General features: G+C 46.4%; 1 protein-coding gene across 1 annotated transcript in view; it reads left to right on the plus strand.

The window, feature by feature from the left end:
- XPO4 (exportin 4) overlaps window positions 1-27,506 on the plus strand; it is a 517,538-nt gene that overhangs the window by 74,325 nt on the left and 415,707 nt on the right. The window lies entirely within an intron of this gene.

The raw sequence follows: 27,506 nt of genomic DNA on the forward strand, positions 1-27,506 counted from the left end.
TTTAGACGTAATAACAAACACCAAAATCTTTCCCTACAAAAGTAATTTGACATTTTATGTAACAAAACAAATATCCGTAGGCTTTATTAAAGAAAAATAACAATCCACCCTTACATTCCTGTTATTAGTCTGTGATATTCACAATCACTGTCTAAAGCACAGTGTGTCTATCGTAACTCTTCATAATAAACAGATCAGACCTATGGCAACAAAAAAAAATTCATAGTGAACCAATAAGAGGTGTAGCTGCTAATAACGACTTATCAGCAGCTGAAACCTCCTGTACGGAGTATGCTCTTTCCCAGAAGGCAACTATCAGGCATACAGTCATAATTCCACACTATACAAAAGTATAGTTAGCAAATCAAAATACTATTTCTCTAAGAAGTCCTAGCGTGAACTCTGACAGTACAAATCTTCTATATCAATGGTTTGTCAGAAGGGGATAACCAGCACTTAAATGCTTGTCTGTTATGATAATCTGTGAAATTTTAAGTAACACAAAACCCATCAGTAGATTTTAATACAGGGTAATGACAATCTACCCTTAAATGCCTTTAGACTTTTTTTAAAATCTTTTTTTAATTACGTTTGTTTATTGATTTTCATAAACTATGATTTCGAGTAATACAATACCACATTGTTCAGCTGTTCCAATTAACATTGCTGCGGGTAATGATAAATTACAAATTTTATGTAAAATATTATAGCGGAGTTTTCCTTATTTGTTAAAAGAGCATATTAATGTACAAACATATAGTTTATATATAACATTAAGGCTGTCAGCGATGGAAAAAGAAACAAAAACAAAATACAACACTAGCAACACAAACCATGTGTAAAGAAATAGCTCCCTGTTGCAGTTACCCCCCCCACTTTTTGCCTGATACTGATGCTGACTTGACTGAGAAGTGTGCTGGGACCCTGCTAACCAGGCCCCAGCACCAGTGTTCTTTCACCTAAAATGTACCATTGTCTCCACAATTGGCACAACCCTGGCACCCAGGTAAGTCCCTTGTAACTGGTACCCCTGGTACCAAGGGCCCTGATGCCAGGTAAGGTCTCTAAGGGCTGCAGCATGACTTATGCCACCCTAGGGACCCCTCACTCAGCACAGACACACTGCTTGCCAGCTTGTGTGTGCTGGTGGGGAGAAAATGACTAAGTCGACATGGCACTCCCCTCAGGGTGCCATGCCAACCTCACACTGCCTGTGGCATAGGTAAGTCACCCCTCTAGCAGGCCTTACAGCCCTAAGGCAGGGTGCACTATACCACAGGTGAGGGCATATGTGCATGAGCACTGTGCCCCTACAGTGTCTAAGCAAAACCTTAGACATTGTAAGTGCAGGGTAGCCATAAGAGTATATGGTCTGGGAGTCTGTCAAAAACGAACTCCACAGCTCCATAATAGCTACACTGAATACTGGGAAGTTTAGTATCAAACTTCTCAGAATAATAAACCCACACTGATGCCAGTGTTGGATTTATTAAAAAATGCACACAGAGGGCATCTTAGAGATGCCCCCTGTATTTTACCCAATTGTTCAGTGCAGGACTGACTGGTCTCTGCTAGCCTGCTGCTGAGAGACGAGTTTCTGACCCCATGCGGTGAGAGCCTTTGTGCTCTCTGAGGACAGAAACAAAGCCTGCTCTGGGTGGAGGTGCTTCACACCTCCCCCCTGCAGGAACTGTAACACCTAGCAGTGAGCTTCAAAGGCTCAAGCTTCGTGTTACAATGCCCCAGGGCACTCCAGCTAGTGGAGATGCCCGCCCCCTGGACCCAGCCCCCACTTTTGGCGGCAAGTCCAAGAGAGATAATGAGAAAAACAAGGAGGAGTCACTGGCCAGTCAGGACAGCCCCTAAGGTGTCCTGAGCTGAGGTGACTCTGACTTTTAGAAATCCTCCATCTTGTAGAAGGAGGATTCCCCCAATAGGAATAGGGATGTGCCCCCCTCCCCTCAGGGAGGAGGCACAAAGAGGGTGTACCCACCCTCAAGGATAGTAGCCATTGGCTACTAACCCCCCAGACCTAAACACGCCCTTAAATTTAGTATTTATGGGCTCCCCTGAACCTAGGAACTCAGATTCCTGCAACTTAAGAAGAAGAGGACTGCTGAGCTGAAAAACCCTGCAGAGAAGACGGAGACACCAACTGCTTTGGCCCCAGCCCTACCGGCCTGTCTCCCCCCTTCGGAAGAAAACTGCTCCAGCAACGCTTTCCCCAGCACCAGCGACCTCTGAATCCTCAGAGGACTGCCCTGCTCTAAAAAGACCAAGAAACTCCCGAGAACAGCGGCCCTGTTCAACAAAGACTGCAACTTTGTTTCCAGAGGAGCAGCTTTAAAGACCCCTGCAATCCCCGCCAGAAGCGTGAGACTTGCAACACTGCACCCGGCGACCCCGACTCGACTGGTGAAGAAACAACGCTACAGGGAGGACCCCCAGGCGACTCCAAGACTGTGAGTAACCAAAGTTGTCCCCCCTGAGCCCCCACAGCGACGCCTGCAGAGGGAATCCCGAGGCTCCCCCTGACCGCGACTGTCTGAATCCAAAATCCCGACACCTGGAAAAGACCCTGCACCCGCGGCCCCCAGGACCTGAAGGATCGGAACTCCAGTGCAGGAGTGACCCCCAGGAGGCCCTCTCCCTTGCCCAGGTGGTGGCTACCCCGAGGAGCCCCCCCCCCCCTTGCCTGCCTGCATCGCTGAAGAGACCCCTTGGTCTCTCATTGAAACCTATTGAAAACCCGACGCTTGTTTGCACACTGCACCCGGCCGCCCCCGCGCTGCTGAGGGTGTACTTTCTGTGTGGACTTGTCCCCCCCCGGTGCCCTACAAAACCCCCCTGGTCTGCCCTCTGAAGACGCGGGTACTTACCTGCTGGCAGACTGGAACCGGGGCACCCCCTTCTCCATTGAAGCCTATGTGTTTTGGGCACCACTTTGAACTCTGCACCTGACCGGCCGTGAGCTGCTGGTGTGGTAACTTTGGGGTTGCTCTGAACCCCCAACGGTGGGCTACCTTGGACCCCAATTTGAACCCCATAGGTGGTTTACTTACCTGCAAGAACTAACAATAACTTACCTCCCCTAGGAACTGTTGAAAATTGCACTAAGTGTCCACTTTTGAAATAGCTATATGTGTTTTATGTAAAAAGTATATATGCTATTGTGATTATTCAAAGTTCCTAAAGTACTTACCTGCAATACCTTTCCAATGAGATATTACATGTAGAATTTGAACCTGTGGTTCTTAAAATAAACTAAGAAAATATATTTTTCTATACAAAAACCTATTGGCCTGGAATTTTCTCTGAGTGTGTGTTCCTCATTTATTGCCTGTGTGTATGTACAACAAATGCTAAACACTACTCCTTTGATAAGCCTACTGCTCGACCACACTACCACAAAATAGAGCATTAGTATTATCTCTTTTTGCCACTATCTTACCTCTAAGGGGAACCCTTGGACTCTGTGCATACTATTCCTTACTTTGAAATAGTGCATACAGAGCCAACTTCCTACACCATGCTTACGCATAAATGTATACAATACTATGGGACAGAATGGTTGCAGTAGGCTGTGGACTATGGAGTATCCAAGGGGAGAGGGAGGATTGGCAGCGTAAGCAGTCACCTTTGGTATCTCGGTAGGTATGTAGGTGTGGAGTAACAATGTGTGTATCAGTGATGATCGCATGTCTCAGGGTGGATGCAAATCGTTTTTGGCCTCCACCTTCCGAACTAGAGGATCCCAGCATTCCACTCCCGTATTAAGGATCCCCCTGGCTCTGAGCCATCATAGATGATAAGCTTCTGCTTTAGACCAAATCAATAAGTCTTTTAACCATTGTGATATGGATGGGGGAGACGGAAATTTCCATGACCTGCCTATCCTGCGTTTGAAGAGTACAAATGCTAAGTCAATAAACCTGTGAAGGTATTTATCTCCTTTCCTTTTTGTGTGAATGCTTAGCAGAGAGGAGATCGGTGTCACAGGTAAAGAATGAGCAGTCATTTCCTATATTACCTCGGTAATTTTGTGCCAAGTAGTCTGTAAGACTGGACAGTCCCACACGACATGATAAAAATCAGCTGAGGGGGAGGCACAACGTGGACAAACCGGCTCATGTGTAGGGTACATGCGATGGAGGCGCTGAGGAGATAAATATGCGTGATGTACATAATTAAATTGGGTGAACCTGAACCTGGCGTTACGGGATAACTCCCTTATTGAGTGTAGTGCTGTGTTCCAATCCGGTACAGTCAGTGGGTGTGGCAGTGCCGTGTACCATTTTTCGTGTGCTGTTTGCAATAGGTTACTGTTTGGCGCACACAGCACTGTATACAGGGTGGTGATAGCTTGTTTAGTAGTCCTGGCTGATAGAATGGAGTGTAATGCAGAAGATGTGGGTGGCTCAGTAGACACGGTACCCCAGAAGCTGCGTATTCTTTGTAGTATAGAGTGATAAGTGATAAATTGTCCCAGTGCAATGTCTTAGTTTGTGATCATTTCTGGGAAGGATCTGAGCGTGCCCTCCTAAAAGAAATGTCCCAAGCGGGTGACCCCTTTTTCTATCCAGTGGGCACGGGCATGGGCTTGTGTGTTCTGTTTTATCCCGGGGACGTCCCATATTGGAATCTCTGGTGAGTAAGGGATGTGAGGTCCCTTAAGGTGTATGTAACGGTGCCAACATGTGTGCTACTTTCAGTAGTGGGGTCATGGTGGTACCAGATCTATTGGTGTTGGTTAGCCAAGTGTATAGAGGAACGTTCCCCAGGTGAGCTTGTATGTCTTGTGTTTCCGGGTGCAGCAGGGAAATTAGCCATGAAGTCAGCCATTGCAGTTGTGCTGCTGCATAATATGTCTCGAAATGTGGGGCACCCAAACCGCCCTCCTGTAGGGGTCTTTGAAGTTTGAGAGGGCTACTCTGCAGCGTTTGTCCCCCCCCCCAGATCAAATCCAAGAGCAAGCTATCCAGTGTTTTAAAAAAGGAGCATGGTATCTTTATGGGTAAGGCCGAGGAAAAAATACAGCAGCCAGGGTAAGATTAACATCTTGGACACTGCCACCCTACCGATCGGAGATAAAGGTAGTGATTGCCAAAAAGTAAGAGATTAATGTTTATTCACTATCTCTCTATGTAAGTTGCCATCAAAAAGGTCTTTTGATGTATGATAGATAATAACTCCCAGATACTTGAAAGTATCGTACTGTCATTGCAGGCGGGAGTTGTTCCCAGTAGGTCTCTCGACAGGGGGGCACAATCCTAGAGGGGACACACATGATTTTGGCCAATTGACTTGGAGACCCATGACCTTCCCGAAGCGTGTCAACAGTTGTTCTAGCTCAGATAGTGTAGTACATACATCTCTAATGTAAATGAGAGCATTATCCGCATACAGGGATACCACGTGGAACCTCTGTGAATCCCATATCCCCCAGGCTTCAGCCTGGTTACGCAAGTAGCATGCCAAGGGTGTCATGGCCAAGGCAAAAAGAAGCGGCAACAGCGGACAGCCCTGTTGCGCCCCTTGTTGTATATTAAATCAGCTTGATATCATCTGGCCCATCTTCACCCTAGCCAATGGCTCCCCATACAGTGTTTTGACCCATCGTAAAAGATGAGGTCCGAACCCCATTCTTTCTAGACATGCAAAGAGAAAATCCCAGTGTGTCAAAGGCCTTTTCTATGTCTAGGGAGACTGCCACTTGGTGTGTGTCACCAGGTGGCGTATTGTGGATCAGGTGTAAAAGGCGCCTGATATTAAGAAATGTGGTACGGCCTGGTATGAAGCCTGACTGGTCATGGTGTACTAATATGTGCATTACAGGGAGTATTCGGTTAGCTAGTACCTTCCCCAGTATTTTACAGGCTAAGTTGAGTAAGGACAAAGGGCGATAGGATCGTACATCCATTGCATCACGCCCCGGCTTAGGTAGCACCACAGTTAGGGCTTCGCGTAAGGAGTGTGGTAGGGAGCCCCGTTCAAATGCTTCATGATAAACCTCCAATAATCAAGGGGTACGGATGGTGGGGTACGTAGCATAATATTCAAATGGTAAGCCATCTGCCCCCAGTGTTTTGTTGCAGGCTATTTGCGTGATAGCTGTTTTGATCGCCTCTAATTGTATAGGTTCCTCTATAGTGGTTCGTTGTGGGGCCGTGAGCCTAGGAAGGGACACGCCCCTGAAAAAGTCCTGTACACAGCCCGCATCCAAGTCAACCGGTTTCTCCTATAACTGTTGGTAGTAATTATGAATATTGTCATTGATAGCCAACTGTGAAGTGGCTACTGTGCCACCCTGCGTCCTAATTGACATAGCCAGTGTACCATGGTGTACCTCGCGGAGAAGCAAGGCAAGCACCTTGCCCGTGCGATCTCCTTGGGCATGTTGTAGAGCCATTCGTGTGCGATAGTCTTGATGGCTTAGGGTGGATTCTGCATCGTTTCTACGAACTCGGAGCTGACAGAGTTGTGATGGCGATACAGTTCGCCTCGCCTCATGTATTTCTGCTTGGCGTAAGTCCCGTTCTATTTCAGAGAGGTCACGCAATAGTTGCCGCCTAACTCCCCAGGTAGAGGCAATGCAGTGACCACAGATTACCACTTTATGAGTTTCCCATTCTATCGCCCGAGAGGAGGTGGAGCCAGTGTGTGTTAGGAAGAATTGTCGAATGGTTTGCGACAATGACCCCTGTAATGGGGGATCGAATAGAGCTTCCGTTTGTAGGCGCCAGGTAGGTATAGAGGGTCGCGGTAAACCCAAAGTCAGTATCGCTGTCAGTAGGCTGTGATCTGAATGTGTTTTCGCTAAGTACTCTGAGCGATCCAGGAGGGGTCCGTTGTTAGTGGTGCTAAAAAGGATATCTATCCTAGTATGAAGGTCATGTACAGGGGAGTAGAATGAGTATTTGCTGTCGTGCGGGTGTCCCATGCACCATATGTCACCAAGTCTCATATGTGTACTGGCGGCATTTTATAATGGGGGTTGAGAGCGGTCCAGTTGATGATCCAAGATACAATTAAAGTCTCCACCCCAAATCGCCGGAACAAATGTGTCATGGAATACCGCCGGCGTCAGAGAATCTAAGAATTGTATTTGGTTTGCATTAGGAGCATATACAGCCGCCAAATTAATGGGTATGTCATCTAGTCTACCTTCTAATATGACATATCTGCCGACTGGATCTATGGTCTGTGTCGTGAGAGCAAAGGGAGTTCCAGGGGCCAACCATATGAGGACTCCCCTAGTGAATGCAGATGTAGTAGTGCCGTATGATCATTCTCGCCATCTAGAGCGCACCCTGTTTGGTTCTGAGGTTGTAAGATGTGTCTCCTGAAGCATTGCAATGTGTACTCCATGGCGTTTGAGATATGAGCGAATTCTATAGCGCTTGGTGTAGGATTCCACACCCCTTACATTCCAGGTCAAGAATCTATACTGTGGAGCGTGGGTCATTAAGGGTGTGTGAGACATCATTCCTAATACAATGCATAATAGATATCTTCCCAAATCCTGCGCTGCACCCACATCGGATATCACTCATAGTCATCTGCATTATTATTTTCCCATAACTGAAATAGCAATGGCGCTCATAGCGATGTAATGTTAAGCATGGTAGAACAAACAAATAAAAAATAAGGAATAACCCCAACAGTAGGAACAATCTCCCCACGGCCGCTTCTACATAGTATACCGCCCAGTGCGCAGAAACATGAGCGAAGTAACAATTACAATGATACCTCAATGAACAACGTGTCCAGAGATAAATCTTGTGGGGGCAGTGTCAACCCAGTTACTAAGGTGCCCTGCTTTGGGGCCCGTGATGGATGGTAAGAGAGGGTACTGGAGGAGTAATTGTCCGCTGGAAGGCCTTATCCCTGAACAAGGGAGGGAATGGTGTCTGCTGGAATATAGCAGATTTGTTGGTTATCGAGATTCAAATGAGGTCATCCACTGATCAAGGTGTGACGTGAGGATCCCTGTTGCTGCCAGTCAAGGAGATCTCGGATTCGCCAGTGTCGCATCCCGACGTTTGTATATGTTCAGAGCGAAGAGCAGTGAAGGAGTTGTTCTGACATTGTGTCACTACCGCTTGAGCCCGTTCTGTCGCTGCTTGAGTTTGATCTGGGCGGCAGTTGGGTGGGTTCTTACGACATCATCTTGGTTTAGGGGTCACCCATGTGTCCGTCTCTTTCTCTTCTCCCAGCATTGCCACCAGACCTTTGGCATGCAGCCAAGTCCATACATCCTCTGGGGATTGGAAAATGTGTTTTCTCTTGATCCATAACTTTGAGTTTCGCTAGGAAAAGAAGAGCATATTTGATTTGCAGGGCACGAAGCCTTTGTTTCACCGACATATAGGACCCCGTTTGCGTTGCACCTCCAATGTTTAATCTGGATACGCAGAAATTAGTGTATCTTCAGAGTGCCACGGTTCTTTGGTACGGATCAGTTAAAGAATCAAGTCACGATCACGGAAATTCAATAACCGGGCTATGAGAGGACATGGAGGAGCTCCCGCTTTGGGGGGACAACCTGGTATGCAGTGGGCCCTCTCTATGGCGAACAAAGGGAGTGTGTGTTCTTTGAGCACCGTCGATTGAAGCCATTTTTCCAAGAACAGTTCAGTGCTGGGAAGTTCAGAGCACTCCGGTAAACCAATAAAACGGATGTTGTTGCGCCGTGACCGGCCCCCGCATCTTCAGCATTGATTGGAAGTTCAGCGATATAGTTTGTGTGATTGCTACTGTGTAGGTGACCCTTTCTGCAAGTTTACGATGGTCCACTTTCAGCAGGTTCACTTCCAGAGAGACCGAGTAGATCTTAGCTTCCAACGAGGTCTTGGTGTCTAATATCGCATGTAGGATTTTTTCAAATTTTTCAGAGTGGCTATGAAACGTGGATTCCAAGTGACAAAACTGATCAATTTGCGATGGCGATTCCACTGATTATCGGCAGTATGCATGGTGTCTCCTGTCATTTTGGTAGGCCGCGGTTTCCCCATAGCGTCGAGAGGAAAGGTGCTATGGCAGCAAACACCCTCTCGCGTTGGGTTGTTGTAAATGGTGGCACACAACCAGTACTGTTGCGCATAGGTTTTATCAGTCGTAGGATGACAGGGCACACAAGCAGCGGTGCAGTAGAGTCACAAGAATCGTAGCACTACAGGGAGTGCAGAATTATTAGGCAAGTTGTATTTTTGAGGATTAATTTTATTATTGAACAACAACCATGTTCTCAATGAACCCAAAAAACTCATTAATATCAAAGCTGAATATTTTTGGAAGTAGTTTGTTTTTAGTTTTAGCTATGTTAGGGGGATATCTGTGTGTGCAGGTGACTATTACTGTGCATAATTATTAGGCAACTTAACAAAAAAAAAAATATATACCCATTTCAATTATTTATTATTACCAGTGAAACCAATATAACATCTCAACATTCACAAATATACATTTCTGACATTCAAAAACAAAACAAAAACAAATCAGTGACCAATATAGCCACCTTTCTTTGCAAGGACACTCAAAAGCCTGCCATCCATGGATTCTGTCAGTGTTTTGATCTGTTCACCATCAACATTGCGTGCAGCAGCAACCACAGCCTCCCAGACACTGTTCAGAGAGGTGTACTGTTTTCCCTCCTTGTAAATCTCACATTTGATGATGGACCACAGGTTCTCAATGGGGTTCAGATCAGGTGAACAAGGAGGCCATGTCATTAGATTTCCTTCTTTTATACCCTTTCTTGCCAGCCATGCTGTGGAGTACTTGGACGCGTGTGATGGAGCATTGTCCTGCATGAAAATCATGTTTTTCTTGAAGGATGCAGACTTCTTCCTGTACCACTGCTTGAAGAAGGTGTCTTCCAGGAACTAGCAGTAGGACTGAGAGTTGACCTTGACTCCATCCTCAACCCGAAAAGGCCCCACAAGCTCATCTTTGATGATACCAGCCCAAACCAGTACTCCACCTCCACCTTGCTGGCGTCTGAGTCGGACTGGAGCTCTCTGCCCTTTACCAATCCAGCCACGGGCCCATCCATCTGGCCCATCAAGACTCACTCTCATTTCATCAGTCCATAAAACCTTAGAAAAATCAGTCTTGAGATATTTCTTGGCCCAGTCTTGACGTTTCAGCTTGTGTGTCTTGTTCAGTGGTGGTCGTCTTTCAGCCTTTCTTACCTTGGCCATGTCTCTGAGTATTGCACACCTTGTGCTTTTGGGCACTCCAGTGATGTTGCAGCTCTGAAATATGGCCAAACTGGTGGCAAGTGGCATCGTGGCAGCTGCACGCTTGACTTTTCTCAGTTCATGGGCAGTTATTTTGCGCCTTGGTTTTTCCACACGCTTCTTGCGACCCTGTTGACTATTTTGAATGAAACGCTTGATTGTTCGATGATCACGCTTCAGAAGCTTTGCAATTTTAAGAGTGCTGCATCCCTCTGCAAGATATCTCACTATTTTTGACTTTTCTGAGCCTGTCAAGTCCTTCTTTTGACCCATTTTGCCAAAGGAAAGGAAGTTGCCTAATAATTATGCACACCTGATATAGGGTGTTGATGTCATTAGACCACACCCCTTCTCATTACAGAGATGCACATCACCTAATATGCTTAATTGGTAGTAGGCTTTCGAGCCTATACAGCTTGGAGTAAGACCACATGCATAAAGAGGATGATGTGGTCAAAATACTCATTTGCCTAATAATTCTGCACTCCCTGTATATAGTTAGCGAGTGAGTATGAGGGTGTAGACCTGTGTTCTGTGTGTGTGCTGTTACACTGACTCACATGGGTGAGCAAGGGAGGGAGAGTAAACTATTAGGTTCCAGCGCAAACTCCCGCTGGTGGCGTGACCAGCAGGTTTGGTGCAGTCCCACATGCGCCAGTGCTTCTCTGAGGAGGCGTGCAAGAAATGTATAGTAGGATTGCAGGACCTCTTCTAGTTTGTTAGCTTATGGCGTTGTGCCCCGTAATCAGTGGTTCTGACCCCCACATGCACACCTTCACATTGTCCCTGGGGCCCATTCCATTAGGAATGAAGCAAGATCACAGCTGGGGTTGGGGTCATGCGCAGCGATGGACTTAATGTGTGCCCCGTTGCCCCCTCCACGATGGCACACCTACTGCTCTGCTGTTACGCAGGATGACGACGGTCCTCTGGTCTCCGTGACATCACGTCCACCTCTCGTCGGCCTGGGGACGGTGGCGTCTGCAGCCAAGTGCAGTTCCTCCAAGCCCGGTGTCGCGCAACAGTATTCACGGGGCATCTCTGCCGATTCCAACAGGTATTCTTCTGATGGTCCCAGTCTTTGGCACCAGTCCGTGCGTTAGAAGTGAGCCGCCATTTTCACCACCTGTGCGACCTCTATCGCCTTGGGTGGATTGGGTCTCGCTGCACCACACACTGCACCGCCTTCACTGTTCGAGGGTTCTGCAAGCGTAGACCAAGCTCGCAGGTCCGTATGCCATTGATAGGACCACCGCTGTGGTGTAAAACAGGATAATGTTCGGGCCCCACACGGAGCTCGTTAAAAAGCGTCCGATACGTTTGCCATCTTGGACACGCCCCCAAATGCCTTTTGACTTTAACATATGCTTTTCGCAATCAGTATGTCAGGCCTACCGCTGTTATTGTTAACATTTCATTGAAAACAATCAGGTTTATAACCTTTTATTACTGGTGTGTCATCATAAGCAACTCACAACTACTGCATAGGTTCATAGGCCTTCCCACAAGGCCATCATCACATACTCCATAGTAAAATTACAAATATGTACAAAATAAACTTGCCAAAACAATACAAAATCCCGAGTAGTTGAGCCTAATAAGGATCACAGTAGTGCAAAGTGTTCTCCCCATAGTTTAAGGTGAATCACCAGCACCAAAATCCTTGACTACTTCAGTAAACTGTGAGATTCCATGTCACAAAATACCTGCATATAGGCTTCAACACAAAGGCCTTAGTACAGTGTAATCACAATCCACCTTTTTTTTTGTAAACAAAGTTTATTGGAGTGCATTAATCAGATATAGTACATGAAACGTGCTCCGAGGGACTCCGCCCCACACCAAAAAAGGCTCTTAGGCACAGTAGTGATTGTAGGGCAGACTGAGAGCCATGCTGTCCATCCCAGTCTATCACCCCATAAGAATTGGAAGTTGATCACTCAACACACCACTGCAACAAGTCCATCCCAAGAAACACAACTTAACAAAACAACCGCCCTCCTCTCCTTCTCTCCTGCTCCCCTGTGTTGTACTGTTTTCCCTCTGTCTACTGTATTGCTAGTGAGTATGGAATGGGGGGAAAGGTGGGGTACAGTATGTTCTGTTCTGGGTACCTTATGCTGTGATGAGCCCTCCCTAGATGCTGGCCATCATCGTGGGAGTAGAAGGCCGCCATACCTATAATCCCCTGTAGCTTCTATTCACTGCCCTCGTGGATTTGAAAGGCAGCAGTTCTGGTGCAGTGTTCTCATCTTCCTCGCCCCCTATTTCAATGAGTCAGTTAATGCCGCCCAAGCTCCTAATTCCATTGGTCTCTGCCATGATAGGTCTTCCAAAGTAGTGTGCCTCCCTCTCATTCCGCCCATCTAAGCATATCAACTCTCCACCGTTACAACTAGGGACCAGCAGGAGCTTTCCAATGCATCGTTACTGACTGCTGGGCTAGTATCAAGACCAGGTGAATAAATATGGGTGTCTCCTTATGGTTAACCGGATGGGGATAGATCCCCAATATATACATTTTGGATGCAAGATCCAACAAGTATTCCATTACATCAGACAGTATGCTTAGTACCTCTGTCCAATAGGATGTTAGATGTACACAGCTCAATATCATGTGGACCATGCCTGCTCCCTCTAAAGGTCACCTAGGATATTTATGGGAAGTGTGTGGCAAGTCTTTGAGGTGCAAGGTATGCTGTATATAAGTAGTAGTGTATGAGTTTGAAGCGAGCTTTGCAAGATATTTTTGGGACTACCTCCCATGCTTTGACCAATTACCTGCCTTTAAGGGCATCCTGTAGTTGCCTCCCACTTGTTTTCAGCAGAGTGAGTAACAATATCACGTCAGACCAGAGTGCATCATAAAGTCCTGATACCAGCCTCTGAGTGTTTGCACTGTCGCAAAGGAATTGGCAACTTTGGTGCTTCGGGAGTTCAGTGTCCCGCCTCCCCTAGTGTTTCCTCACTGGCATGATCATGGTACCATGTAGGAGGAACTGCCTTACTGGAAGTTCATACTCCACCCTCTTTTCCTCAAAGGAGCATAATGTCCCATTTACTTATAATGCACCTACTGTATTTATGCCTGCTGCTAGCCTGTCCTGTAGTTGACTCTGTTCAGTCCCCTGTATCCGAGTATGCAGGGCCTGAAGTCGCAACCTCGGCGAATATGGTGTATATGTTCAGGTTCTCTGTAGCACTCTCAGCCAACAATGCCTGTTCACAGCAAGGTCATGCTGGTCTACAATTGCTGGCCTTTGAGTCAAGCAAAAGGGTTCATAGCAAAGCCTGCTCAGGCGCTTCAGAACAGCGAACCTTTTCTGCATCCCACAGTTCCCGAAAGCATTGCCAATACATCTGGACTGCCGGGTAATAGGTCTCGGTCAGAGCAGCCCATTTCCTCATCTGTGAACGCGCACTGCAGTTTACTCAGCGCCACTGGCCCCCTGCTCTTACCCCAGATCAGGTCGACCATGGCCGTGTCTAGCTCTTGAAATATACCCCGGGGTGCCATTACTGGGAGTCTGGTGAAATAGTAAAGAAAGCTAGGCAGTTCCGCCATTTTTGCTCTCTGTATCCGTCCAGCCACCAAAATCGGGAGCACCTTTCAAAACACAGCACTAGCCCTATAGGCCACCAGAGGGTCCCCAATATTACCCTTTAGGATATTACGATTTGTCCGATATATGCAGATTCCCAGGTACTTTATTGACGTCTGCTCCCATCGCATTCCACACATGTCCAGTAGCCCGTAGGGGGTCGTTCCAGCAGGGAACAAACTGGTTTTCAGCCAGTTAACTTGCAGTCTAGACACCCTCTAAACGTTATTGAGGGAGCTCACCACCCTTTCAGGCTCCATCCGCATGTGCCGAAGAAAGGGGACCATATTGTCGGCATGTAGGGGGATATGATGGGTATCCCTCGAGACATAATTCCTGCATAGGGTATGCCTGCCTGTGCTTTGCCCTCCACCACAGTGGTAAGGCGCAGTGGAGACAGTGGGAGCCCCTGCCTAGTTCCCCTCTTCACCCTGTGTTACCCATGAAGCTAGCTGACTCTGGAATGCCAGGGTCACTCCCTTAAGGGCCAGTAATCTCTCTGTTTAGTGCTGTGTTGCATCCGGGTATAAACCTAGATTGAGCAGTGTGGATAAGGTCCCAGCATTTGGGGCAGCAATGTCTGTGCCAGGATTCCACTAATTATTTTGTAGTCTGTATTCAGCATTGATAGTGACCTATACGCCAACACATCTGTAGCTGATTTCCCAGGTTTGAGCAGGGGGGCTATTAGGGCCTCTCAAGAAAGGAAGCAAGGCATGGGCTCTCAGTGCCTTCCTCTATAAGGTGGGCAGTCAGGATGAGGGGCGGTGGGGGGAGAGGGTAACATTTATCACACACAACTCTACAGGGATCCTATCTGTTCCTGTAATTTTCCCCTAGGCCAGTCTCACTTCAGCCTTGATTTCTTCCACTGAGATCTCGCTCCCCAGTTCTACTTTTTGTTGTTTGAGAGTCTGTGAAAGGGTAGATCCACCAAGAAGCAATGCATACCGATCACCCTTCGCCACTATTACTTGCATATAATGTGGTATACTATCCAGCAAAAGTGGTGGGGGGTGGGGTCTGCAGTAATCTGGTCTGTCATCCCTTCCTGCAGGGTAGCCCTGCTTACTACCAAGCCAGTCCTTTAGGCAGCAAGCAGCCTGTCCAATCCCCCCAATGCCAGGGGGGCCAGGAGAATGTCCACCAATTTGTGCAAAGCTGCCACTCTCCAGCAGAACCAGAGGCAGCCCAGGGCTCAGGGGCACCCTCCGCCCGCTGTGCTTCAGGCTGCCTCCATCCCATTCAGGCGCCCAGCTCTGGGCACTGAGTAGCCTGTGTGGAGGTCCCTAGTCTTCCAGCTCATTGCAGTCCTTCTCCATTCCCAAGCGGGTCTCATCCTCTCTGTTCTCCGCCATTCATCAGGGATGCCTGGGCGAGTCAGTTCCCCGTCGTCTCCACCCTGCCTGACTGCTCTCCGCAGGTTCTGATGTGGGCTGCCGCTATCTTAGAGGTACCCACTTTGTCGTCCACAGCCTCTGCTCTGTTTAGGCTAAGCCACAACAGTCCCCAAGGCACTTGGGCAAAGGGGGACAGTCACGACTATAACAGTTGTAGGCGTGGGAGCTTATATGAATGTCAGGATGGTGCCCGGAGGGAGCAGCTTGCTGGGAGCTTTGCCCTCTGCGTCCTGCTCCATTGGTGTCAAGCCATGCCCCGCCTAAAAATAATTCACTCTTAAAAGATGTTTGCCTTTAACACACATTTTTCATAAGTAACTAAGGCCTTCTTGCTTTGTCATAACTTATCATTACAAAACCAATCACACCTAAAGAATCGAACATAACTTTTCCCGGTGAACTGACAAGGCCTCTGTCTTTTACTATACGAGAGTAACAACAACCCACCCTTAAATGTCCATTAACTTTGACATATGCTTTTCACAATTACACCTACTGCTTTAATCATACCTTTTTGTTATAAACAGTCGGCATATATTCTTTATCATTGGCTTGTCACCATAACCAGCTTAAGCCCTTTTTACTGAGCACATGTACATACCGTATTTATCGGCGTATAACACGCACTTTTTCTCCCTGAAAATAGGGGGCAAATGATGTGTGGGTGTTATACGCCGATATAATGTTAAGGTTTTTTTTTCTGAAATGTCCTCTTAAAATGAGGTGCGTGTTATACGCCGGTGCGTGTTATACGCCGATAAATACGGTAGCTTAAAACCTGGTGGATTCAGTCTTCTATGTTAAGCAGAAACTGTCTTGCTGAGATGATTCTAATAACTCAAGGGTTGTTAAGTACTTACTATGTAGTGCTTAAAATATTCGCCCTGCTGGAGACTTTTTCTCCATTACTAAAAATACTTGTGTGAAATGTAATGATCTCAAATCGTCAACTTCACACAATTACTCTTCAGTACAAAGATTTGTAATGATTTAAATACCTCTGTACTCCTATAATGTATTAGGAGCTCATGCGTTTTGTAAACATACCCATTGGCTGGACACAGGCTGTTCAAAACTAAGTAGAGAAGTAATATGGTAGTTACCTGCCACTGTGTAAACTATAAAACACACTGACACTCATTGGATAATGTAATTAGTGGTATCATTTAAGATGTCATCATTGATGTCATAAACGTCATAGAACATGTCAATATGTGGGGTCATCAGCAGTGCATATTGCAAGTTATAGTTAGCTCTACTACTATAAGTGGTGGATTTCTGTGTGTTCTTTTTTTTTTTTTGTTCTGTTCAAAACATTAATGTTGTTGCTGACAAATTCACCTAACCAAAACGTTACTTTAACCTTTGTTTTTTTCCAGTGAATTTCTAAGGTTTTTTTTTTATTAAACAAAACCAGATCTTTTATTAAACCCAACTATGTTACTTTAACCCTTGTTTTTTTTAGTGAATTTGTGTATCTGTGTGTAATATATATAATGTATATCCTATGTTTAAAAACTTTGCTGGAAAAACTGACATTTCAGTTGAGCAATTCTAGAGTGTCCCAGGTTGCTCCTTTCTGGAGCTGCTCTCCACCTAAACTTGGAACTACCCAGAGTTTTCTTTTGTGTTGCGCATATATATATATATATATATATATATATATATATATATATATATATATATATATATATATATATATATATATATTTTTTTTTTTTTTTGCCCCACTTAAAAAACCAAAGGTTACAGGGACGTTAAAGTTAGGCTCTCATTTTAAACAACTAATTTCTATCTTTTTTTAATTCTATTTTCTAACTATAACGTCCCTGTAACCTTTTTTTTTTTTTTTTCATAACGTAAAGTAACTTTCATTACTATACATTAACTCAACCACTGCTGTGCACAGCCTTTGGCTGTGCGACATGTGGTTAGCTGCAGGGCCTGGTATGCAGCCAGTTCCTGGGGCCAACCCATTCCCCCCCCCCCACCCCTGCACATGTGGCCTTTGGATATGTGGAGTGGGAGTTTGTTGCAGGTCCGGAATTTGACCCTGGGAACCCATCCTCCGGGGCCCGACTGTCTACATTTTTTTGTGTTTGGGGAGTGGGGGGGGCCCCCCCCACACCCCACCGATTTTGGCTTTGGGTACCCAATACCCGGAGCCCGGGCTTCCTATATTATTTTTTGGGAGGTGGGGTGGAATTTGATCTCTGCCCATGGATGCCATCCCCAGGGCCCGGTCTAAAACATTTTTTTGGGGTGAGGGAGGTGATAATGGGGGGGGCGGGGGAGGGAGATACGCGGCACCTCTCCCCAGGCCGATCTTGGCTCGGGGGCCCAAATCCCCCTGGGGCCTGGCCATGTCATCTGGGGACACCCAGTCAAAATGGTTGGGGATCGAGGGTAGCTTGAGAGTCCGCGGGCCTGCAGGAGCGAGCATTGCTGTCACAGACAGGGAGCTGCTAAAGCTGTAGCTCAATATCTGTGAGAGCAATAGTTTTCTCTGTTTCCATGCCCGCATGTCTGCATGACCCTCTTCCCCAAAATAGCCCCGGGGAGGTCGTGGTCCCCGGTGCTGCAGGGGCACCGGAGGGCCCCCTCACATTGAAATGTAAATGCCCCTGGCCCACTCGGGGGCCATGCGGAAACAAGCACGGGAGTCCACATTTAAAAAAAAAAAAATTTTAGAAAGGCCCCATCCCCACTCCCCTGCCAATTTGAGCTGAAGCTGAGCCCCAAGAAGGCTGCCAAGACTTTCTGGTTTGAAGTCTTGGCAGCCAATCAGAGCTCGGTTTTTGCCGTTTACATGCTCTTAATCATCGCGGCCAGAGATATACAAACTTGTTTTCCCTTTAGTATTTCGAAAACTACTCAACGGATTTACACCAAATAAGCGAAAGAGTAATATGGGTATTGAAAGCTAGATCTCTGCCAAATATGGTACAATTCTGTCCAGTGGTTTGGGCTGTAGATGTGTCTAAAGGTTCCATGAGAATTAACATGGGAAATGCAACTTTTTATTGGCCCCCACTTGACGGATTACCCTGAAACTTTCCATGCACACATCCATATTTCTCAGTTTAAGTGTGAAAATCATAGACAAGTTTGATAATTGTGCATGATTCCATAAAGTTGGCACATTCGCTGTTGAAAATGCTTCTGATATATGTGTACGATTCATTTACAAGTATTTACATTTTGCCGTGTTATAAAATGACAACCTACAGCCTTTCCTTTCACGCTTCCTCCACCCCAGCTAGATTGTCACATAGTTCTCTTTAAAACTCCTCTCACTTTGCCGTCGCAAAAAGAAAGATAAACACCAATTTCTTTGTTAAAAGAATAAGCAGCAATTTGTCAAAAGACATAGCCTGATATTTGACCTTTGTCTTTGAAGCACAGCAAGTGTGACCAGATACACATAAAAAGTGTAAAGGCATCCTAATTTGTTGCTATTTCTTGACCCACCAGAAATCGGTTGGTGACCCACGTCGCAGTCCACAGTTTGGGAGCACACACACCAGCACTAGGAGAGCAATATGTCACACTTTATAGAGAAGTACCAAAAAGAGTGCTGAAGGTATTGTGGAAGAAGGCACGAACAATGGTAACTCCTACCTCAAGTGGGCTTGGACTTTGTAGATTTAACAAGCAGACAGCTTACTACTGGCACAGTCCTGAGGAGGTTTCAGTGGCTGCGCATCTCAGGAGTCAAACCATCCACAAAAGACACACAAGTGGCCTAACAACTTGCCTTTCCACTTTAAAGTCTCTGTAATCTTACATTGTGCGTGAGAAACGTGTGCTAATATGCGCGCCTTTTTGTGTTCTCTAGTTAACAATTGGCAAAATCTGATTAACAATTGGCAAAGCCAATAAGTCGGGTTTAATGTGCTAATACAACGAAGCAGTATTTGTGCATGCTTGTGTCTACACGCATGCGCCAGCACATTAAAGTCAGATCTATCCTTGGCGCGCACACCGTCAGTTACGTGGAAGCACCGACAATTACTACTCAAAAGGCATTACATATAGACATGCACAGATGGGAACCCACGAAACCAGCGAACACAAAGGCGCGCAGACCTGCAGACGTTTCTCACGCACAATGTAAGATTGCAAACCTTAAAGTGGAAAACATGGGAAATTGCAGATGCAGCAGGGACTTTAGGTTGTTGTTGGAGGGCGTCTTTTCTTCGTTTAAGTTTAAGGTCGAAATAATATTTCATAAATGGAAACAGGTTTTTCTTTTTAACCTAAGACGGAAGATTTTGCATGGCACTCTGACCGTAAGTAGAAGCAAGTTCAGGAAGTCACCACAAGAGGGAAACCTATGCTTAGTTAAACCCCGGTGTAAAGCGCTAGTCAGCTTTATGCACCCTTTTGCAATTTGTACAACGCTCATGTAAAACTCGCTACCTTGCCGAAATAGCGAGATGTTCACAAAAGCACTGAAGTAATTTGAGGCGATCGTCCAACAAATTAACATCGTGCGTGCTAAGACTCCGACATTATTTTGAACTGTATTAAGGCATATACCGCAGAATGCATACAAAGATATGTGTTACTGCCGACCAGTGGGGAGGTGTTTCTTGTCTGCAGTGCAGGACAGTGTTTCTCAACAGTGGTTTCTATGAACTGCCATTTAATCGTTACTGGAACCCCAATGAATCACTATTGGATTTGGGGAACCCCGACTGAGACATTAACTGGAAGCCTGGGACTACTGCCTAATCATTGTTAATGATTTCCACCGCAAAACAATATACAAAAAAAACAGAAGCAATGATTCATCAAACAAATATACAAATTATGACATCTTTTATTTAAAAATACATATAAAAAACAAAAACAAATGTAAAAAGCCTAATTTTAATGGGAAGGTTGGAGTTTTCTCAAATTCATTTCAGGCCATTCATCACTGATTAATCGTCCAAACTATATTGTTTAATGCCCGTGCACTGCTCTCACGAATCAATCTGAGGCACGTATAGCCTCCAGTTTTAAATTCCTTCACATTTACAGTGTTTAAAAAATGTTTTGTTTTTGTTTTGTTTTAATACACACTTCATTAAGCCTTTCGCTGCTAGTCCCCCTTTACCCATACCCCGTACTAAGCCTTATTTTGGCTATTTGGGGTAATTTGCTGTTAGGCATCCATAACTTTTTGTCTACATAAGAGCGAGGTTCCCAATCTGTGCGCCATGGCACCCTGGTGCGCCTCCAAAACTACCCAGGGGCGCCACGACATAAAGCCTCAATATTCAGAGTGCAATTTATTTCGTTTTTCAAGCTGGCTTTCAAACATGTTTTGCTAAGATGAAACTCCCTCTAGTACCACTAGATGGCAGTGCGACATGCAAAATAGCACAGGAATTGCTCCTATCTGTCAGAACAGTTAACACAAACTATGAACAATGCAGAAATAAAAACAGGCACGTGTTGGACTTAAGTATGTACAGTGTCCCTTTTAAGGAAATTGTGGTATTGTTTTAATAATATATTTTATTTAATCCTGAAGGGCACTGTTTTTAGTCTTGTTAATGTTAGTTGGTGGGAAGACTTTTTAACATCTTTTGTAGTGTATGAATAAGTTCTTATAACTATGATAGTATGCAACATGTTTAATGCATAAATGTGTTTTTACTTTTTTGATATGGTGGGGTGTAGACCTCCATCGGAGTTTTGTACCATAATAAGAACTGAATTGACACGGACTGTGACACACGGCTATAGTGAGAAGGAATCAGAAACTGCAGACACATACTGAGGTCTGAGACAGGAGAGTGCAATGACTCCATCAGACGCTAGACGAGACGGAAGCAGAGTTAAAGTAATTGTGGCTGCTGGAACATTTAGTAAAGTACTTTAGTAAAATACTTGATAGTGAAATATAGTAGAGCTGATTAGTGGAGCTGCATTCTTATATATCAAAAGTGGCTCCTTGACAACTAGAATGACTTGAAGGAGAGCTCCCTGTGCTGGAGGCAATTTTTAAGGAACAAAACATAGTTTTAAAGAAAATCATTATGCAGACCACAGTGCTGAAGGGCATTGTTTTTGTCTTAACCAATGAAAGTTTTTATTTATTTTTATTAAACAACTGTTATATTTTTTTTATTTTGCTACATCTATGATTATAATACCTTCATAGTTCCTACCAAGTATTTTTGAGGGAACAAAATGGAAGAACTCCAGAGGCCGGGCTTATAAGCCCTCCCCCCCCCAACACACACTCGCTAAAACAAAAATAACAGAGTGGGGAGCCGCAGCCAACGGCCAATAGGTCAAGGGAGCCATGGGGCAAAAAAGTTTGGGGACCACTGAAATAAGCTATCCACGCCAAATTTGCATCTTGTTACCAGACATCCTGGGGATTCTAAAGGTGCCCAAGGTTTTTTTATTCTGTTCGAGGGGACCGAGAAAATAGCCAAAATATAGATACAGTATGAGTTTGGGGGAAAAAATAGGAAAAAAGTGCTCTGGATAAAAGCGTCAGTCCCCCACGCCCCCCCCCCCCCCCCATAAAAATGGCATCAACTGTTTGATGTGCTCAAGTCACAATCTTACCAGCTTTCAGAAACTTGTAGCGCTGACTGAAAAACTCAAAAATCCCTTTTTTTTTTTTTTTTTTAAACACCACAGCTTTGGCATTCTTCAGAGGTAGCCCCTGGTTCCTGTTTTTTGTGCGTTCAACCTGCTTCCAGTTGGAGGTGCAAACCAGAGTAGAACCTGTGGTTGATCCAGGAAAGCAACGTATTTCTGAAAAGTAGACACAATTCTGAATTAAGTAAGGGGTCATATGTGTAGGTCCCTCAAGGTTTTCCCAAAGAAAAAAAAAAAAATATCTGATTTGGCAATTGGTATAGCGACGTTATTTATTATTATTTTTTGCCTGGGGATCGAGGGCCACCCAGGGATACCTACCAAACCCAGACATTTCCCAAAATTGGACACCCAGGGGAGGTATGCCTTGCGTGGATCCTACAAAGTTTTCTTATCCACAATGCCCTGCGAACCTCAAACTTTGCCTAAAATTGCACATTTTCCTTGCATTTCTGTGCATTAAAATCCCAGAATCTGTAGGAATCCACAAAATTCCTACCACCCAGCGTTCTCCCACTTGTCCCGTTAAAAGTGCTACCTCACTTGCATAACGGGGCCTAGTGCATGTGACGCAACAGGCAAGCATTAATCCAAGGTCAATGAGAGTCTTGTAGAGCGTTAGAACCTCCAATCTGCCCTCTGCAAGGGCAGAAAGATTTTTGGGTCTGAGAACAGATGGGGGTGGGGGTGGAGCACTAGCCCATTGTGCTGGGGCGGCATTTTAGCGGATTGGGTCCCTGCTTGGTGATCCTGCTACTGTGGTCCACTAGGGAAAGGTACCTTTGGAAAGGGGAGATTCTCCCCTTCCCAATGATTTATTTTCCATCTAAATCGGTGCTTGGGGCACAGAGATATGCCCCCACTCCCACAGGAACCGCCCCCCCCCCCCCCTAGCACCGATACAGTGAAAGGAGCTGAATGGCTCATTTCACTTTTGTGTTCTTGGTAATGATGTAATTTTAACAGAAAAACGCCTTTGTGCCGGGAAAGCTCTTTCCCAGCTTTTGAGGCTGATTTAAGTAAAAGGTGCAGGGATGGCCTGGACCTGTCCTCAGCACACGAGGACGGGGGGGGGGCAGTGGGGAAGGGAGTATGGCACAGAGCCATCATCTGCACCTAACTGGTTAATCTTTTCTTAATTTTTTATTTTCTTAGCAGTCACACCCATCCCCCGAGTGGGCTTCGTGGACTCCCAGGAGTCTTCAGACCACAGGTTAAGAACTGCTGGTGTAGGATATTGTGGACAGCTAAGGGAAAGTGACACAGTACAGCCAGTGTGGCTTTTGGTGTAGGATTGTACCAAAATATGGCACTCCAGTATAGAGAGCCCTCTGTGTGTGTTGGTGTGCATGAAAATTGACACAAGCTCTTTGAGAGGAGGTGGGCGTATTGAGCAAATGGCAGTCTTGATAGTAGTGCGAGTGAAGGTAGGACTCATCCTTGTGCGATTGTAGGCACACATTGAGATGTAAGAGAAGCTGTAGCTGTTTTCAGTGGTAGGTGAGTGGATACAGCAAATATCATAGGTCAGTGGTTCCCAACCTTTTGGCTTCTCTGGACCCCCACTTTATCAGTACTGTAACCCGGTGACCCCCACTGAATCATCATTATTGGAACCCGGGGACCCCCCAGTGAGTTATTACTGAAAGCTGGGGACCTAGGGGCACATGTACGTACCATTTTTCCCGTCGCAAACGGCCCGATTCACAGAATCGGGCCATTTGCGACAGGAAAAAAAAAACATTTTGGTATGTACAGAATCTATTTTACGATTCAGTAATCTATTTATCCAATCGCAAAATAGGTTTGCGAGTCTCAATTAGGAAGGGGCATTCCTTTCCTAATTGCGAGTCGCAGTACGATGTAGGATTGTTTTGTGACGGCGAATGCGGTCACAAAACAATTGCAGTTAGCACCAGTTTTAAACTGGTGCTAACCCATTCGCAAACAGGAAGGGGTACCCATGGGACCCCTTCCCCTTTTGTGAATGGTAGCGAAAAAAAAGCAGTTACAGACATAGTGGTCTGCTGTCTCCAGCAGGCCACCATCCCTGTGAGGGCGACCATTCCCAATGGGGTTGAAAATTGCGACCTACCTCATGAATATTCATGAAGTAGGTCATTTGCGACCCCATTGCGAATAGCAAACAGTGTAAAGTACACTGTCATAGATAAGGTTTTGCGGCTCGCAATTTGCGACCCCCTGAGGAAGCTTTGCGGACCCCCAGGGGTCCCCGGACCACAGGTTGGAAACCACTGGCATAGTTGAAAGACTATAATTGATCTACTGGGTTGAGCAAAGATGTGAGTGACAAACTCTCACGTCAGTGGATAAGAAGCTAGTCCAAGCTAGGCAGTGGATAAAATGGGCTGCTCACTCTAGGTATATTGTTAACACTAGCTCTTTTTGACAGCTGCACTGCCAAAAACCTGATATAAAAAGGCCGGCCACTCTTCTTGGCAGATGCTCTTTTCTTTTTTTTGTTTTGGTAGCTTTAACCTATAAATTGCAGTATTTACTAAGCAATAGCCCACTTTAACATTTGTTTGAGAATTCCACTACAAAATGTAGCGTTGTGGGGTGTACCAGAGAGCCGGCATGCAAGTTGGCTGCACCCTTTTGAGGCTTCATCAGTCTGGGGACAACAACTGTCATCCTGCCTCATCTGGACTTTCTTGGCGGTGCCGGGGAGATTTCTACACATCAGTCCCCCTCCCCCCCAAGGTGTGGTCCCCTACTTAGCTACATTGATTGCAAGCGTCTGCAATGCCTGACCGAGGAACTTTGTGAAGGATGGTCGACTACTGCTTTGAAAATTGTATCCGCTTGAGATATGTTGCCCCGTGGCTACCTTCCTGAGAGCCGTGGGGGCCGGCCTCTGCAGAGCCATACTTGCCGATTGTACCCGTGAAGGATTGAAGTATGAGGAGTGGCCCCTAACTGCAGTGGCAGAGCAAACTGCCCGGTAGTGGTGTGTTGCCCTGTATTTGCGGGGTGCGACTGACCGAAGACCTCGTGATTGTGGAGCAGACGGCCTGAATCTGCGCCCATCGCTGGGGTCCGGAGAGCTGCCGTGAGGGGGCAGAGCAACTGCTTCCTTCCATTCTGCTTGCACTTGGCTCTGGGGAAGTCCAAATTGCTGGATGCATCGGTAAGCACTCCCACTGCCCTACGAGCTTCTGAGATTGCCTGATCTGTTGAACTACTGGAGGGCCTGGAGCTGCTAACAAGGCCTTTTTCACGTGAACATTGAATGCTGGGGATGTGCGGGCCCTCGCTGATCACTAATGGGGTTCTGCACAGGCTCTGCAGCCGAGGGGCCCGGGAGATAGAGGGGCTCCATTACATGCTTATGGACTTCTTAATGGGCGTAGCACACTGAAAATGGCATCTGCACAGGAGTACTGTCTGCTAGTGTCCCCCCGCGTCCACTTAGTAGGGGTGAGGCGGGATGCGGTTCCTTCCCAGCTTCTTAGGCGTCCCTCTTGCTGTCAGTCCACTGCCCTTGCTACAGGGTAGTGGACCCTTGTGGCCACTGCAGTCAACCAATCCTGGGGGCTCTTAACATCCTTTTGTGGAGGAGTCTCTGCACGGACCAGGCAAGAGCACCAGCCAGCACTGCAACATTATTTGTTGCAGCTTTCTCACACTACTGGGGTGAACGCCTGGAAAGCCTGACTTGCCTGTGGACCACACTTCGTCCTGCTCTACTACTCCACATCTGCCTGCGGCCCCTAGCCTAATCACCTTCTTTATCCCTTCCAGTGATGGCGTCAATCTACACCTAGATTCCCTAGTCTGGGCGCCAATTGCACGGGTGCTCTGCCCACAACGTTATTCTGAACCTGGTTCCGCCTGGCGTCGCATCACTGGGAACACAATGGGCAAATCTGAGGACCACCTAGCCAAACTAAAATTTGTTCTACCTCCTCAGCATTTTCGGATCTGGGCTGACGGTACTCTTCCACCTATGAGGCTCCGATTATACTTATGGTTTATACTCTGCCCACAGTCTGTATGCCAAGGGCGCGTCCCTTTGTAGGCACCTTTTTTGGACAGCTGAGACCCTTGCCTCATGGTCTCTTTGCTCTGGATGAGACTGCGCCGGGTGCTCACCCTCATCATTGAGAATAATCCCTGCTGCCTCTCCAGATGTCCCCTGATTGCACTTGTTTGTACTGCCCTTTTCTCCCTTTTTGCATTTTGTTTTGTCTCATTTACTTTTTCATAGGTCTTTTCTCGTGGGACTGTTAGTTCATCCATGTTTGGTTATTTACTTCAGTCATGGGGGGTGGCGGTATGGTTGAGGACGGACTATATTTCTGGTGGAATTGGGCTATCAGTGTAGGTAGGGGGCGGCAACGTTTTTTTTTTGTGTGCTGATTACTTTGTGATGCTCGCTGTGCAGTGTTGCTGTCTTGTTCTTAGTAGCTTACCGCATTCGCTCCCTCTAAGCACCTTAGACTGCTCAGCGTGACTGCTGCTGATGCCATCCCCTCCCAAGCACCCTATAAATGTGTCATATGGAACAACAGGGGACTACGAAATCTGTGCAAACGACAGCACATATTGTCCTGTCTTGATAGACGTAGCATTAACATTGCTATGTTAAAGGAGACTCATTTGAGTGCTGCCGCTGGTACGACGTTCATGGACAGGTGGGCTTCCCATAGACCATTTTCCGTATTCTCCTCTTATTCAGGGGGATAGTCACACTAATCCGCAGTGGGGTGCTTCACACACCGCAGGGGTCTCTATGCGATGTGCAAGCCCACTTCACGATCATGTGGGGAATGTTGCACTCCTCTGCCTTCACAATTAAGTGCTATGGGTCCAATACAGACAACCTCGCTTTTTTGATGGTCCTTGGCGCCAAATTGCAGCTTTAATCCCATCTTTGATATTGTGGGGTGGCGACCTTAGCATAGCTCTAAATGCGGATATTGATTACTCTCACGTCTTGCCCACACACAGCTTGCTTGACGCTTGGAGAGCACTCCACCCGATGGACAAAGAAGTCACTTTCCATTCAGGAGTGCATGGGAGATGGTCTAGGCTGGATTACTGGCTTATCTCCAGGGGCGTGGGATGCGGGAGGCTTCTGTATCTTGCACGCACATATTCCGATCACTCACCTGTCCTACTCATCCTGTCTATTCCTACCCAGGCTCCCCTCTGCGCTAATTAGCAACTGTCCATGCGTTAGCTTCTGGATCATCAATATTGTCAAGAACTTCGGCAAGAGAATCTCACATTTCTTTTGCAGAAACGCACTCAGTGCCACTGCTGGGCACCAGCTGGGAAGGGTTTTAGGCCACTGTTAGGGGGCTCTGTCTTGCAAAAAAGTGGGGGAGTACTGTGCTCCCTGTGCAGTCATCTAGCCAACTGGAGTGTGACCTTAATCAATCAAAAGCCCAATTGGGAGTGCCAGTGATCCTAAACACACACAGCAGATCAGGACAGTATTGTCTGAATTTCATGAAGTTGCAGATGGCGAGTGCCTCTTTCGCTGCAAATATGCCACGACCCGAGCATATGGAGATAGTGAGTGCCTGGGACAAACCCTTGCCACTATGACCAGGGAAAAACTTGCAGATACTTATGTTCTGGGAGTCGGGGATGATCTGGGACAGCTACAAATGGCTACTCTGGCA

This window comes from Pleurodeles waltl, chromosome 8, assembly GCF_031143425.1.
Source record: "Pleurodeles waltl isolate 20211129_DDA chromosome 8, aPleWal1.hap1.20221129, whole genome shotgun sequence".
NCBI lineage: Eukaryota > Metazoa > Chordata > Amphibia > Caudata > Salamandridae > Pleurodeles > Pleurodeles waltl.